The sequence below is a fragment of the Tamandua tetradactyla genome, chromosome 25, assembly GCF_023851605.1.
Source record: "Tamandua tetradactyla isolate mTamTet1 chromosome 25, mTamTet1.pri, whole genome shotgun sequence".
Taxonomy (NCBI): domain Eukaryota; kingdom Metazoa; phylum Chordata; class Mammalia; order Pilosa; family Myrmecophagidae; genus Tamandua; species Tamandua tetradactyla.
Window position 1 is genome coordinate 29,072,218 of NC_135351.1, and position 16,102 is coordinate 29,088,319.

Consider the following 16,102-nt stretch of genomic DNA (forward strand, 5'->3'; position numbering starts at 1 on the left):
CTTATTATTGGCCACAGCTCCACAACCCCTGCCCTCACCCTCCGTTTCAAAGGTTGGAGCAGCCCCTGCTCCTGCCAAGTCTGCATTTGCTGGCGGGAAGCTGAGCAAAGCAGAGAGTAGAACCCTCTGGCTTCAGTCTACACTTCCCAGAGCGGAGCCCCAGGCCAATGCTGCCCCTGGACATGTGAACACAGTAGCAAAAACATGTGATCACAGTTGCCCAAAACACTTGGTTTGCAAAGTCTTTTTCAATAGGCGGTTTGCCCATCATTGGAACCTCTTCTCAGGCTGCTGTTTATTTCCAGAAACAAGCACACACATGACACACACACAAACCACACACACCACACACATACCACAATACACACAAACCTTACACATGCACACCACACAGACACTTCCCATCCTTGTACCACATGTCACACCTGAATGCTCACCATACACATACAAACCAAACATACAAACACATCATACCACACACATGACACATGAATACAAACCACACACATATCCACACCACATACCTCTCATCACATTCACCACACATACCACACACACACCCTAATACTCACACATACACATACATCCCCGCCACACACGTACCATCCTCACACACTACACAGACACCATTTATTTTAGAGATAAACACACATATGCATACACTTCTCTTTCCTTGTATATCTGCACAACTCTCCAATCCTCAACCATCCTTAGGAAGCCTCTGAAGATAGGCATATTTCCCCTCCACCCCCCAAATTTCAGCAATTTGTTAAATACCTTTGATAAGATCTCTATCAGAGATGGTTCTTGTCCCACCCTCTGGGGAATTAATTGATCGTTAATTTCACTTAACAAGCAACGTACAAGAGTACACTAACCTGATTCAGAACAGAAAAGAGAGTCCTTCTCCTGTGAAGACTCTTCTCTCAACTTTATAAAATATTGAATTTCCAAAGACAGTTATTCTAGCTCCTCAAATCTTTCACTAAATCTTTAATATGTGTAAGTTAAAAGCTTAATTTTTAACTCCATTTTCACCTTCTCCTTCAACTCTTCAGAGAAAAGTGCAAGGGTAAAAATCACTGATGGACTAGTCACCTCTTGGAACTCTACCAATAATTTCATGACTGGGTTAGGCAGAGACCCTTAGCCTCCTAGACAGGAAGGTGGAAACCACCTGCTCCACAAATGCTCCCAGGACTTTTTTTCTCAGGACAGCTCTGGGATATTCTGATAGGAAATGCCGTGAATTTCTAAATGCCCTATTCATGCTCTATTAACCTCCTCCTCCACCCCTTCCCTCTCCTTCCCTCCCCTCTCTTGATAGCCCCTCTTTCCCTTTCTTTCCCTTCTCTTTCCTTCCCACTTCTCTTCTCCTCTCATCACTTTCTCTTCTTTTCTCTCTCTCTTAAGGGTCAAGTCTGTGTGGCATTCAATATACTCAGAGAGAGGTCCACTTTATTAAGGTATGTCCTTGGAAAGGTAGCTTCTGTAATTACTCCATAAGTATTTCTGGTTTAGCACTTGAAAATACCAATACCTGGGGAGCACCTTTAAGTGGGATATCTTTGAAGGCAATCTGGTTATCAGTTAGGAACGTCTAAGCTCTTAAATTGGTGATTTGGCACTATAAAGAATTTATTACATAGTGAACAAACATTATATTTTACTTTTATAGTACCCAATGCGCTCTTGGCACATAGCAGATGCTCTATAAATGGAACTAGCTATTTTCTTCCTAAAGAAATGTTGAAAACTGTTAGCCTCTTTGCCCAAGAAGAAGTTGCTATCTTGTTATTCAGTTGTATTTTGTCTTTATCAGAAGTCTAAGTTCTACGAATACTTCTCTGGCTGTTCAGGATACTGTTTGCCCTGTATGACACTGAGGTAGGTACTCTCTGTAGTTAGGGGTTTTTTACTGATAGAAAGTGCCAGGTCAGCAGTTGCTCAATGTTCATGCTGTAAATAAACTCCGCTCCCATCTGGTATCAGTGACCCAGGGTTGTGCCAGAAGTGAACCATTTTTCTATTTGCTGGCCCCAAAGCTTTCTGTCACTCTGTAAGACTCTGCATAACTGCTTCTCCTGGATTCTACATCTGGATTCCATGTTTTCCTTACCAGCTTTTTTTACTTTAACACTTTACTGTAGAAATTTTCAAACATACAAAAAAGCTGAGCAGTCTAAAATAACTGAGTACCCATTAACCAGCTTCAAATGGTTATCAATATCTTGCCACTTGTTTCCATATATTTTAAGCCAAATCTCAGACAAGATGTAATCTCTCCTATAAATAGTTCAGCATGAATATATAACAGATAAAAACTTCTATAAACATAGTTCTGTGCCATCAGTACACCTAATAAATAAACAGTAATCCCTTAATATCATCTACTAGTCAGCCATTATGAAAATTTTTCTACTTGCCTCAAAGTTGTCTTTTTATACTTTACTTTTATAAAAAAATCAGGATCTAAGCAGAATCTCCATATGACACTTAATTGTTACAGTTCTCATGTCTCTTTTATGCTATCACAATCCCTCTCCATCTTTTATATTTGCCATTACCTAGAAAATACAATTACAGAGAGTCATCATTGATTTGACCAACTTCTTCTTTTCAGTGCCATTTGATTTCTTTCTTTCCTTATATTCTGTAAACTGCTAGTTAGACATAGATGCTTGATTAGACTTGGTACAAGAAGACTCCATAGAGAAATTCCAGTTATTTCCTATCCACCTGCCAGAAGTATTTGATAACAGGTTGTCTTACTTCTAGTGATGGTAAGCTTGATTCAGATGGTAATCTGAATCAGTGGATTCAGATATTTTCAACTTGACTTATCCACTAATAACCTTTCACCGAGACTATTACTACCTGTTGGTAAATGATTTCACTAGACGTTGCAAAATGGTAATTTTCTAATTCAATCTTGCCAACTTCACTCATGAACTGGAACTACCTCCAAAAAGAGTGAAGAAGGATTGGTGCAACAGTAGTGGGTTGCACGAAAGTCTTGGCCATCTGCTCATGAAAACTTTATTGTGCCCTCTGGGTCTTCTCAACTCAGAGTCTGGATGATCTACATATAGTGGATTGCTTCTGAGTCTGGTTGAACCTGCAACTTGATGATAGCATCGAGCTCTGGGTGCAGAGTAGCTTGATCCCCCACAGTCAGATGCTGTTCTTTACCAGGGCCCAGTAGCATGCCAGGAGCTTCTTCTTTTTTTTTAATTTGTTTTTTTATTATCAAACCAAACCAACACACAAACATGAACATTCTTAAAATACAAACATTCTGTGCATGGTGTACAATCAATGGCTCACAATATTATCACATAGTAGTATATTCATCACCATGATCATTTTTTAGAACATTTGCATCACTCCAGAAAAAGAAATAAAAAGAAAAAAGAAAAAACTCATGCATAATATACCCCTTACCCCTCCCTCTCATTGACCACTAGTATTTCTATCTACTCTGTAGATTTTAACCTTTGCTCCCCTATTTTTTCTATACCCCTTACCACTCCCTTTCATTGTTCACTAGTATTTCAATCTACTCAATTTATTTTAACATTTGCTCCCCTTATTATTTATTTATTTTTAATCCAATTTTTTTACTCATCTGTCAATATCTTAGATAAAAGGAGCATTAAGGCACAAGGTTTTCACAATCACATAGTCACACTATGAAAGCTATATCATTATACATTCATCTTCAAGAAATGTGACTACTGGAACATGGCTCTACAGTTTCAGGCACTTCCCTCTAGCCTGTCTAATACACCTTAAACTAAAAAGGGGATATCTATAAAATGCATAAGAATAGCCTCCAGGATAACCTCTCAACTCTGTTTGAAATCTCTCAGCCACTGACACTTATTTTGTCTCATTTCTCTCTTAGCCCTTTCGGAAGAGAAGGTTTTCTCAATCCTTTGATGCTGAGTCCCAGCTTATTCTAGGATTTCTTCCCCATGTTGCCAGGAAGGTTTACACCCCTGGGAGTCATGCCCCACTTAGAGATGGGAAGGGTGGTGAGTCTGCTTGCTATGTTGGCTGAGAGAGAGATAGGCCACATCTGAGCAACAAAAGAGATTCTCTGGGGGTGACTCTTAGGCCTAATTTTAAGTAGGCTTAGTCTACCCTTTGCGGGGATAAGTTTCATATGAACAAACTCCAAGATTGAGGGTTTGGCCTATTGATTTGGTTGTCCCCACTGTTTTCGAGAATATCAGGAATTCCAGGACCTTCTTTTTGAATGGGATATGTACTTAGCCTCAGGTGTCTTGACCTTGTTGCAAAATGTCAAGGATCCAAGCTTTGGCTCTCCTCTTGGGATTTGCTAAAGACTGCACGGCACCATGGAATCTGCTAGGCCACGTGGCTCAAGATGCAAGGCCACTACCATTGCTTGGTCCTGCTACAAGCCCTTTATTTTTCTGCATTCTGCTCAAAACTGGCATCCTTCCTAATTCATCTCTTAGGGACAGTACAGTCCCTCAAGTATGATCTATGCTCCTTCTAGAACCTGACAGGTTTTGGGCCTTTTTTCTACTGAGCATTGTGGTTCTTTCTCTCATCATGGTAGAAGTATCAAGATGCGATACCTTGTCCTTTACCTTGTAAAGGATTGCCTGACATATTCCAGAAACCAGATCCCCAAAAACTCCATTTGTGTGCAGGTTTCTAACAGTTTGTCTACTTTGTCTTCCTGCCTTTGGAGCATGTATATCTTTACAGGGCATTCAGAGTCTTTGCTCTTGCTATTCAGGTCTAGTTAACATGATTTCTCGTGTATATAGTGAAATAATATGATGTTCCAGGTGATCAAGGTCTCTTCAGATTATATTTGAAAAGGACTGGAGAGTTAACATAGTCCATGGCAAGGGTGTTGTCTATCCCAAATGAACGGGAACTGCTTCTTATCCTCCTTTCTTATGACTATTCCAAAGAACACATTTACCAGATGAGTAGTTGTGTACAAAGTAAGAAAGTCTGTGCTGATCTTCTCTATTAAAGATATCCCAGGTGGCACAGTGTATGCAATGGAACATATCTCTATTGAAGATAGCCCATGTAGCATAGCAATTATTGGATTAAGTCTACGGTAATTTTCAATCATCTGTCACAATCCATTTTCAAAAAAAAATGTTTTACAAACCATTTTTGTTGGGGCCACACTGATGAGTTGAATGGGAATGTTAGAACTATAAGCCCAGCTTACTTCTAAGTCTTTCAAAATGGCATTATTCTGTGCTTTTCCACCTGAGATGCAGTATTGCTTCTGAAATACTAATTTTTCAGAAGAAGACCATTTTGGGAATTCCCATTAGGACTTAAATGACATTAAATCCTAAGTCAAATGTATCTCTGTATTGACAAAGTCTCCCTCGTCCCATCTTTTATTCTGCACCCAACATCTTCATTCCATACTGCAGGCTCTCCTTGTCTGTTCTCTCCTTTAGCAAGGCCAGGTCTATACCAGTTAGATCATGCTAAGACCTGATCTAGTGATTTGTCAAGTAGGTATTAGAGAAAGTGAGGCTAGAACTTGACTAAGCAAATATTGTCTTGTACTAACTGCCTTCTGCATGGTCTTCTGGCGACAGAGTTTGCTAACTCCCAGCACAAGGCATTGGGCCACTTCCTGTAGGATGAGAAGTTTCAAGCCTACTTAGGACCTGACTCTGGCATGAGAAACTTGCTGTGGTTTGAATCCAGACTTCTTTGCATTTCTGCTACGTATACAATCAAATTCTGAGTCAGATCTTCAGAACGGCTTGTTCTCTGACTATTGGATACAGAGATATTATTAAATGCTGCCATGGAGGTTTTCTTTCAGATCATGCTGTGATGTAATTGGCTAGCCAGGGTACATCAGTGGAATTAACCAACAAACTATAAATTTCATTGTCTTTATAATGAGCATTTCTCCCAGATTTCTCACATACTAGAGATATTGACCAAGCCAGTACATTACCTTCTCTTTGTGTCCCATTCCCCACTCCCATACACCACAGTAGATTTTAACAATTGTAATGCTACAGCAGGCCAGTGTAATTGCAACTGACTTACTAATATCAAGAGTGTCACTGTGACATCTGGCTTATGAGTGATCCAACTTCAGAAGTCCATCCTGAAAGTTCTCATCCTAGGACCCTCTGTGAAAAGAACTGGCTTAAGTCAGATTATCTAGAAGGGGGTTCTTGTGAAAGTGATTTATTAGGACATATCCCCTGGGGAGAACTTGCAGAGGAGAGAAGTGGGATCTCAAAGGGATAGTAAGTAAGATCCAGCTCAATTCTTAGGGAGTTTAGGAGGCAGGGTAGTTTGTACCTCAGAAACGTTTAAAGTGGGAGCTGAGAGTATTTATCTCTGTAGCAGAAGTTAATGGACAAGAGCTGCCCACAGGAGGACGTAAATTTCCAGGCACATCCATGGGGGCAGGCAAAGCAGGCTCCTATACACTGAAGGCCTCCAATAAGGAGAAACTGATGTCAGTTGTTAGGGAATCTCACCAGGAACAAGGATACAGAAAAATATTCAAGGGACATGGGCAGAATACTGAGATGTATGCTCTAATTATGGAATGGAATTTATGATTTCTTATCTTTGATTGGGGCAAGAACCTCGTCATTGATTCCTCCCTATACTTCTGCACATGTGCACCCAAAGAACTAAGGTTGGGATTATCTAAAGCTAAACATAAACTGTTTTCATTGGTAGTGTTCGGTAAAATCCATGTCTTCCTGGGAGTACAAAGGAAGCCAATGGGGTAGATTCCACCAAGAACCTCTTTGTAAATGACTAAAGACTCCCCTGGGAATGAGGAAAATCCCCCAAAACTTACACAAAGACATGAAGGAAACAGGCACATAATTTCAATAATAGTGATTCAGTAATAATGGCATAGTAATGGGGAAGAGAAGCAATTAATGGGAGAAATCAATTTGAGTGGGCCATTGAACCCCTATGACCTCACAACAACAGAGTGGTTTGCAATAAAAAACTAAAGTATCTGTATACCAAAACCTCTCTAAAATGTTGTAGACAAGGCAGTTCTACTTGGAAACCTATGCAGTGAATTAGAAAGGGGCATTTAAGTCACAGGCACTGTAATTCAGTTTGCCAGATTAAGTGTCCGCACTGAAAGCTCAACTATTTCTCAGAAATATTTGAGTTTTATTACAGTCTGAAGGTTTGATAAGAACAAGTTATGATTAGAGTCAGATAAATGCAATTCTCCTGTAAATGGGAATTTTCCCCACCCCCCATGGCTGGTATTGTCAGAGGAAACACAGGTTGCCCAATACATATCATTACTTCTTGAAAATCACCTGAAAATTTTCTATCTTAATGAAATAGCTCAGTAGTTTTACTCATAAATAGTCCACTTCCAGTATCATATAGAGTATCCCTGTAAAAATATTCACTTGAAAAACCCATTATATGAATGATATTGTACTAGAGGCTGTGTGTGTTCCTGGTAGTGAATTACTTGTATATAAAGAGGCAGAAAGGGAGATCAGATTGTATAGACTTAAGGTAAGAGTATAGAAAAGAGTACCAAGCAGAAATCCATCCTAAGTGAATGCATTTCTGGTCAAGAGTGGGTGCCCCTTTGAGGGACTAGGGAAAAATGTGGAAGTATTAAATTTCCCCACCTGAAAATATTCTTGCAACTTTTGGGGACTCCCAATTTAATAAGTCAAGCTCTCAATCTTGGGATTTGCAAAGGAGAAGGTGAATCTGCTTATGATTATGCCTAAGAGTCACCCCAGAGAACCTCTTTGCGAAGATGTGGCCTTTCTTTATAAGCCAACTCTGCAGGTGAACTCACTGCCTCCTACCTACGTGGGACATGACTCCCAGGACTATAAATCCCCCTAGCATTGTGGGACGGGACTCTCCAGAGATGAGCCTGGCCCTGGCATCATGGGATTGTGAAAGACTTCTTAATTAAAAGGGTGAAAAAAATGAGATGAAGTTTCAGTGATTAAGAGACTTCAAATAGAATCCAGAGGTTATTCTAGAGGTTATTCAAATGCATTATATAGATATTCTATTTTAGTTTCTAGTGTATTAGAACAGCTAGAAGGAAGTAGCCTTGATTCTTGCTGATGATTATATATGTATATAGCTGTTACAGTGTGACGGTAAGATTGTGCAAACCTTGTGACCAACACTACCTTTATCCAATGTGGGGGCAGATAAGTAAGAAAATAAAGACATAAATAAATAAATAAATAAATAATCAGGGGGTGGAGGATAAAGGGTTGGGATGTTTGGGTGTTCTTTTTATTTTTATTTTTTGAGGACTCCTGAAAATGTTCTAAAATTGATTGTAGTGATAAATGCACAACTATATGATGACACTGTGAGCCATTGATTGTATACCTTGGATGATTATTATGGCATGTGAATATAGCTCAGTAAAACTGCATAAAAATTAATAGAGAAGAAATTTGATAAAGAATACTGAGAATGGAAATTCAACCTAAAAACTATTTTTGTTTTGTAATAAAATGTAAAGCATAAAAACAAGCAAAAAAAATTGTCAGAGAAATAAAACAGAAAGTCAAAAATAAAAAAAAGAGAAGGTGTTTGTTTTAGTTTGTAAAATCTGCTGAAATGCAATATACCAGAAATGGAATGGCTTTTAAAAGGGGGAATTTATTAAATTGCAAGGTTACAGTCCTAAGGCCATGAAAATGTTCAAGCTACGGGATCCGAAGATAACTTGATTTGAGAAAGGCCAGTGGGTCCAGAGCCCTCTGCCAGCTGGAAAAGCACAGGGCGGCATCTGCTAGCTTTTCTCCCTCATTTCATAAGGCTTCCCCCTGGGGTCTGGACTCTTTATCAGCGCTGTAGCTTTTTCCAAAATGGTTGCTTCTTAAAGCAACCCACCTTAAATGGGTGGAGACACATTCCATGGAAACAATAAAAAAGATCCCACCCAGCAATACTGAATGAGAATTAATGAACATGGCTTTTCTGGGATATGCAACAGTTTCAAACCAGCACAGTACTTTTATTTAAAGCAGTTACATTGCTGCTAAGAGACTGTCAGAACCAGAGCCCCTCCTGAAGACATTCCTGCCCTTTTCCCCCATCACTCCTTTTCCGACTTGGCCCCCATAAAACTTTACTTTTCTTTCCCACACTTCTTTGGTGGAAGGGATTTTCATGAAATTATATTGAAACTCCCGCAGAAATTAAAATTTAAATATCTTTCTGTCTGCACTGAGATCTCCTGAGAATCATCCAAAGTCTGTGCCAAAGGGCTTTGAAGTCAGCAAGACAGACCTGGTTTTCAGTCCGGCCCCTGCAACCAAACAGTCAGGCACCCACACTCTGCGGCTCTCAATTATTTTGTACCACATTCAGATTGGCCTGCAGAGCTGCTGTCACCGTGGGGAAGAGGTGCCTGCAATCATGGGTGTTATCTCAACCTTGAATTATTCTTTACACTATTCCTTGCAGACAAATAGAGCAATAGGTACATGCTTTAGAGAGCTGCTGCCCAGAAGTCATAAAATTGATGTAATTTTTTTCCATATTTGTAACAATTTTATAAGGAAAAATCCACATTTCATGCATGATGATCTTTGCATCTCAAAAGTGATAAGAAGAAATGTGGCACAATGTTAACAATGCATGAATCTAAGTGAATGGCATATGGTATTGGGCTTTTTGGGGATCATCCTTTTTTTATTGGAAGAAGAAAAAAAAACAGGGGACTTGGATAGATAACTGAATCTTTATAGAGAGAATTAGTCAATACTGGCCTAATGACTCAGCAGAATTTAGAATATGATGAAGATGAGTGCATATAAAGAATAGAAGGGGAACTTTTTCCTTGGTTTGGACAACTCTGAGGTGAGACCTGTGATCTTAAGGAAGAACTCTTTTGTGAGGCTGAGTCAGACCTTAATGGCTGGCCCACACTTATGTGGCAACCTTTCCTTCTGAACCTACACTTTGATAGTGAAAAAGCAACTAGTGAAATGTGTGTGCCAAAAGGGACAGCTGGCTCCTGGGGCGCTGAAGCCAGCAGTGGACCTTTAACTTAAGGAAACCAACAGATGAAGCCTATAGCTCATGTGAGTGGTAAAGAAAGACTCAGCAGGATATGATAATAAGCTGGTCAATGCAATGTCAGCAAGTTTTTGGAGAGCAACAGAAATACCAGTATTGATTAATATTTATATTAATTTTGTATAATGGGCTTTGGGCTGTTGTGAAGTTCTTGCCTCTTACACAAATAGTTTTACTTTGAGGGAACCATTTAACTTCCTGTCACCTCAATCTATTCCCTTTGAGGAAATGGAAATGACATATGGAACATATATGATTTTTGATACTTAGTACTTGTTACTGATCCAAATAAAATGCACTTTTAAAGGAGGTATAAGGCAAAGGTTTCAAGCGTAAATGTGTGAGTCAAACTGCCCCAGATTGATTCCCAGCTTGGCTACTCTCCACTGTGACCTTGGGCTAGTTATTTAACCATTCTGTAACTCTTGGTAAATGTCAGCTACTGTTATTACTCAGGAAAAATCATTTCCCTCTTGTTTAAAAAAAATCTACCCCAGAGAATCTGCTGCAAATGCTGACTTCTGGAGAGCAGCACATACCTGCTTGTACATTGATCATCATGACCTGCCAATTTACTTAGAGCCAAAGAAGTGGGCAAATAGCCCATACCCTGAAGTGACAAATTCTATAGTGGCTGTGTTGATCTCTGGCCCTATTAACTTTCAATGTGTTGTCATATGCACACGCCAACACCCAGTGTGTGTCAAATAATAAATCAATACATAATATGCTCCCATCAGGTTTGTTCCCCAATGTATTATCCAATGCATGAGGTAACAACCAATATGCTATCATCTAGACCTAAAAACCTGTGAGTATCCTCCCATGTGGGCCTACCAACACCCAGTGTTGTTTCAAATGGATCTACCACTTCCTGGTGGGCTGTGATATATATCAACAAAACTCCAATATACTGTCATTTGGTCCACCAGGCAGACTCATCACTGTGCTGTCATGTGGACTTGCTGCCCCTAAATGAACACTCATGTGGATAGACAAATGCTTCATTCAGAAAGGCAAATCAACACCATAATCCCATTCCATTTCTTTCCTCTCTCACCACCATAGTTGTACCATTTTTTACCTCTTTTCCTTCATTTTCAAGCTATACAGGGGACTCTCCCCTAATTAGGAAGATCATAGGCATAAAAAGCAAACACTACAAAACAACAAAGAGAAAAAAATCTCCGTATGTGTTTAGGATTTCAGAAAACAAACAAATCACTTTTAAAACTCATTTCAGTAAGAACAGAAAATTGTTCTCAAACTTTAGACACTCTCGTTGAGTAATTCAGAGCTTTTTGAAAATAATGCTCCTAAAAGTAGAATCATTTCAAACAATTTACTCAATTTTTGTATTTTCTTTCCTATTTTTTAAACAGCTTTATTGAGATAAAATTCATAGACCATGAAATATCTAATTATAATTTACAATTATTTCTAGCAGTGAATGAAGGCTATAATTTTTCCATGTTGTTTTCTGGCTTTTGATTCAAAGCATCCCAGTGGGTATGAAGTACTATTTCATTATAGTTCTGATTTGTATTTCCTTAGTGGTAATAATATTGGGCATCTTTTCATGTGTTTTATCGGCACTTGCATATCTTTTTTTTGAGAACTGTCTCTTCAGATCCTTCACCCATTTAAAAATTGGTTTGTTTGTTTTCTTATTATGGGGTTTTAAAGTTGTATATTCTAGATACAAGTCACTTATATAAGGCCTGCAAATATTTTCTCCCTTTCTTTGGGTGTCTCTTCACTATCTTGATGGTGTCCTTTGAAGCAGAAAAGCTTTCAATTTTGATGAAATACAATTTATCTATTTTTGTTGTTGTTACTTGTGCTTTTGGCATTGTATGAAATTATCCTTTGACAAATCCAAGATCATGAAAAGTTACGTCTATGCTTTCTTCTAAAAGTTTCATAATTTTTGCTCTAACATTTCGGTTTGTACTCCATTTTGAGTTAATTTTTGTATATTGTGTGAGGTAATGGTCCAATTTCATTCTTTTGCATGTGACTATCCAGTTGTCCATGCATCATTTGTTGAAAAGACTATTCTTTCCCCATTGAAAGATATGGGCATCTTTGTTGAAAATCAGTTGACCACTGATGTATGGGTTTATTTTTTTATTTTTTGTATGTTGTATGGCTGGGTCACATTTCATTATTTTTCCATGTGAATATCTCATTATTGCAGCATCATTTGTTGAATTTTTGTTTGTTTGTTTGATTGTTTTTTGTTTGTTTGTTTTTTGGCATAAACCAGGAATCGAACCCGGATCTCCCGCACGGTAGGTGAGAATTCACCATTGAACTACCCTTGCACCCCGATGTATGGGTTTATTTTATTACTCTCAATTCTACTCCCTTAATATATATGCCTCTCCTTGTGCCTGTATCACACTGCCTTGATTACCATTGCTTTGTAGTAAATTTTGACATTGGGAATTGTGAACCCTCCTACTTTCTTCTTCTTTTTCAGGATTGTTTTTGGTTATTCTGGGTCTTTCACAAATTTATTTGATTTTAGAATCCATTTGTCAGTTTCTATAAAGAAGTGAGCTGAAATTGGATAGGGATTGCATTGAATCCGTGAAAGAGTTTGGGAGAGTATTACCATTTTAACAACCTTAAGTCTTCTAATCCATGAACATGGGATGCTTTACCTTTTATTTGGATCTTTAATTTCTCTCCACAATGTTCTGTAGTTTTCGGAATATATGGTTTGCACCTCTTTTAAAGAGTTTGCTGTTTTTGATGTTATTGTAAATGGAATTGTTTTCTTAATTTCATTTTCTGATTGTTCATTACAAATGTTTAGAAATGTAATTGATTTTTGTCATTAAACCTGCATCCTGCAACCTTGCTTAACTCATTTATTAATTTCAACTTTTTAGTGGAATCCTTATGATGTTCCAAATATAATATGTCATCTGTGGGTAGAGAGGGTTTTACTTCTTCTTTTCCAATCATGATGCTTTTTATTTCTTTTTCTTGACTAATTGCCCAGGTTAAAACCTCCAGTACAAGGTTAAATAAAGGTGGTGAAAACAGGCATCCTTATCTTATTCCTGATTCTAAAGGGAAAACATCCAAACTTTCACCACTAAATATTATGTAGTTGTGGCTTTTCATAGATGTTCTTTCTCAATTTGAGATAGTCCCCTTCTATTCATAGTTAATTAAGTGTTCTTATCAGGAAAAGATGTTAGATTTTGTCAGATGCTTTTTCTGCATATTTCGAAATGATGATGTCATTGTTTGTTTTTTATTCTATTGATTTGATGATTACTCTAATTGATTTTTGATGTTGAGTCAACCTTGCTTCTGTGAGATAGATCCCATTTGGTCATAGTATAGAATTATTTTTATACGTTTCTAGAATCGGTTTGTGAGTATTTTGTTGAAGATTTTTGCATCCATATTTAAAAGGTCTTTCGGTCTATAATTTTCTTTTCCTGTCATGCTTTTGTCTGGTTTTGGTTTCAGGGTAAAAGTGGCTTCATAGAGTGAATTGGAAAGTGTTCCCTTCTCTACTATTTTGGAAGAGTATGTAAATAATTTGTATTAATTTTTCTTTGAATGTTTGATAGAATTCAACAATGAAGCCATGTGAGCCTGAGCTTTTCTTTTTTTTAATTATAGTTTTTTTTTTATTATAAATTCCATCTCTTCACTCATTATATATATATTCACATTGTCTATATCTTCTTGAGTTCAGTTTTGGTAGTTTTCATGTTTCTAGGAATTTTCCATTTCATTTATGTTATTTAATTTGTTGGTGTATAATTGTCCATTGTATTCCTTCATAATTCATTTTTTATCATGTTTGGTAGTAATCTGCCCCCTTTTATTTCTGATTCTAGTAATTAAAACTTCTTTCCTTTTTTCCTAATCAATCTAGATAAATGTTTGTCAAATTTCTTGATCTTTTCAAAGAACCAGGTTTTGGTTTCCTTGACTGTCTCTGTTATTTTTTGTTTGTTTTTGTATGCTGTATGACTGGGGACACATTTCATTCTTTTTCCATTTGAGTATCTCATTATTGCAATACCGTCTGCTGATTGTTGTTGTTGTTGTTCATTTTTTGCTTTTGTTTGTTTTTGGGGGGAAAGTACATGAGTCAGGAATCGAACCCAGGTCTCCCACATGGAAGGCAAGAATTATGCCACTGAACTATCCTTGCACCCTGCTATTATTTCTTACATTCTCAGTTTATTAATATCCACTCTACTTTTTGTATTTCCTTCTGTTCACTTGTTTTGGTTTTGTTTTCTCTTTTTTTTTCCATTACACTAAGAGGAAAGCTTAGGTTATTGATTTGGAGATCTAGATCTTTCTTCTTTCTTAATGTAGGCATTTACAACTATAAATTTCTCTCTAGACACAGCTTTAGCTGCATCCCATATGCTTTGGCATGTTGTATCTTGATTTTCATCCATATCAAAGCATTTTTTATTTACCTTCTGATTTATTCTTTGACTCATTGTTCATTGAGGTGTGTGCTGTTTAGTTTCTACATATTTGCAAATTTCCTAAATATTTCCCTTTCGTTGAATACTAATTTCCTTCTATTGTGGTTGGAGAACATACTTTGTATTATATTTTCCTGCAGATTGACCTTTTTATCATTTTAAATCTTCCTTTTGACCCCAGTAACATTTTTTATTGTTGTTTTAAAGTCTATTGTCTGACATTAGTATAGGCTCTCCAGCTTTCTTATGGTTATTTTTTGCATGATATATCTTTTTTTCATCCTTTTACTTTCAACCTATCTGTGTCCTTGAATCTAAAGTATGTCCTCTTAGAATACATATATTTGGATCATGTTTTTTAAAATCCTGTGTGACAATCTTTGCCTTTGATTGGATTGTTTAATCTACTTATATTTAATATTATTATTGATATAGTTGGATATCTGTCTGCCATATTACTTTTTGTTTTCCATGTGCCTCATATCTTTTTGTACCTCTATTCTTCCTTTATGTGTTCCTTTGCATGGAGTGAATATTTTCTAATGTAGCGTTTTAATTTTATTAGTAATTTTTCCACTTCTTGATTTTGTTTTTAGGGTTTGCTCTAGGACTTACTATATGTCTCTTAACTTTAAGTATCAGCTTCAAAAAGGAAGTGTCTTCATATAGATTATGGTGGTGAAAGCATGTCTATTTACTTAGGTTGGATTGTATGACGTGCAAATAAAACTGTTTAAAAATGATCAGTGAGAAGCAAGTTCTAGAGAAAATGCAAAGAAAAAATGTACCTAATCACTATTGGCAGTGAAGCTGAGAGGTGCAGCCCCTCTGGAAGGCAGTGTGGTGGTTTCACAGGAAGCTCAGCATGGGGTCGTCATATGATCTTCCAACCCCATTGCTCAGTACATACATGGAGAAACTGGGTGTGGGGACACAAATGGACCTTTGCACACTGGTGTTTATGGAAGCAATCTTAGCAATTCACAATGGATGGAGGTGGCTAAGGGTACAACGACTGAAGGAAGGAAAGGGGAACTGTGGTGTATATGTACAATGGACTACTGAGTGCCTGCAAGAAGAAATGAAGTTGCGAGGCATGCAACTAGATGAATGAAGCTTAAGGACTGTATGTTGAACGAAATGTCAGAAACCAAAAGACAAATATTATCATGCCTCTCTCATATGGACTAACTATAATATACAAACTCAGTAAATTGAAGTTGAGAGCTTGGGTTATCAGGTTGGGGGCTATTGCAGAAAGTCCTAGGTTATAAATCCTTACAGCAATCACACATGTTCAGGAGTTGTAACAGTTATTTCTAAATTTGAGATACTGAGCTATTTGTATATAACCTGTTTGTTCGTAGAAACTTTGGGTATTTATGTGACACCTGAGACTCAGAGTTAGAGCTCTGAAACTATGAAAGTCAGCATTACTCCATACAGGAACTGTTTAAATAGTTGAAAAAGTGATCAGACTTCGACTAGAAATATGAATGAAGCTGGTCTGGATAGGACAAAGG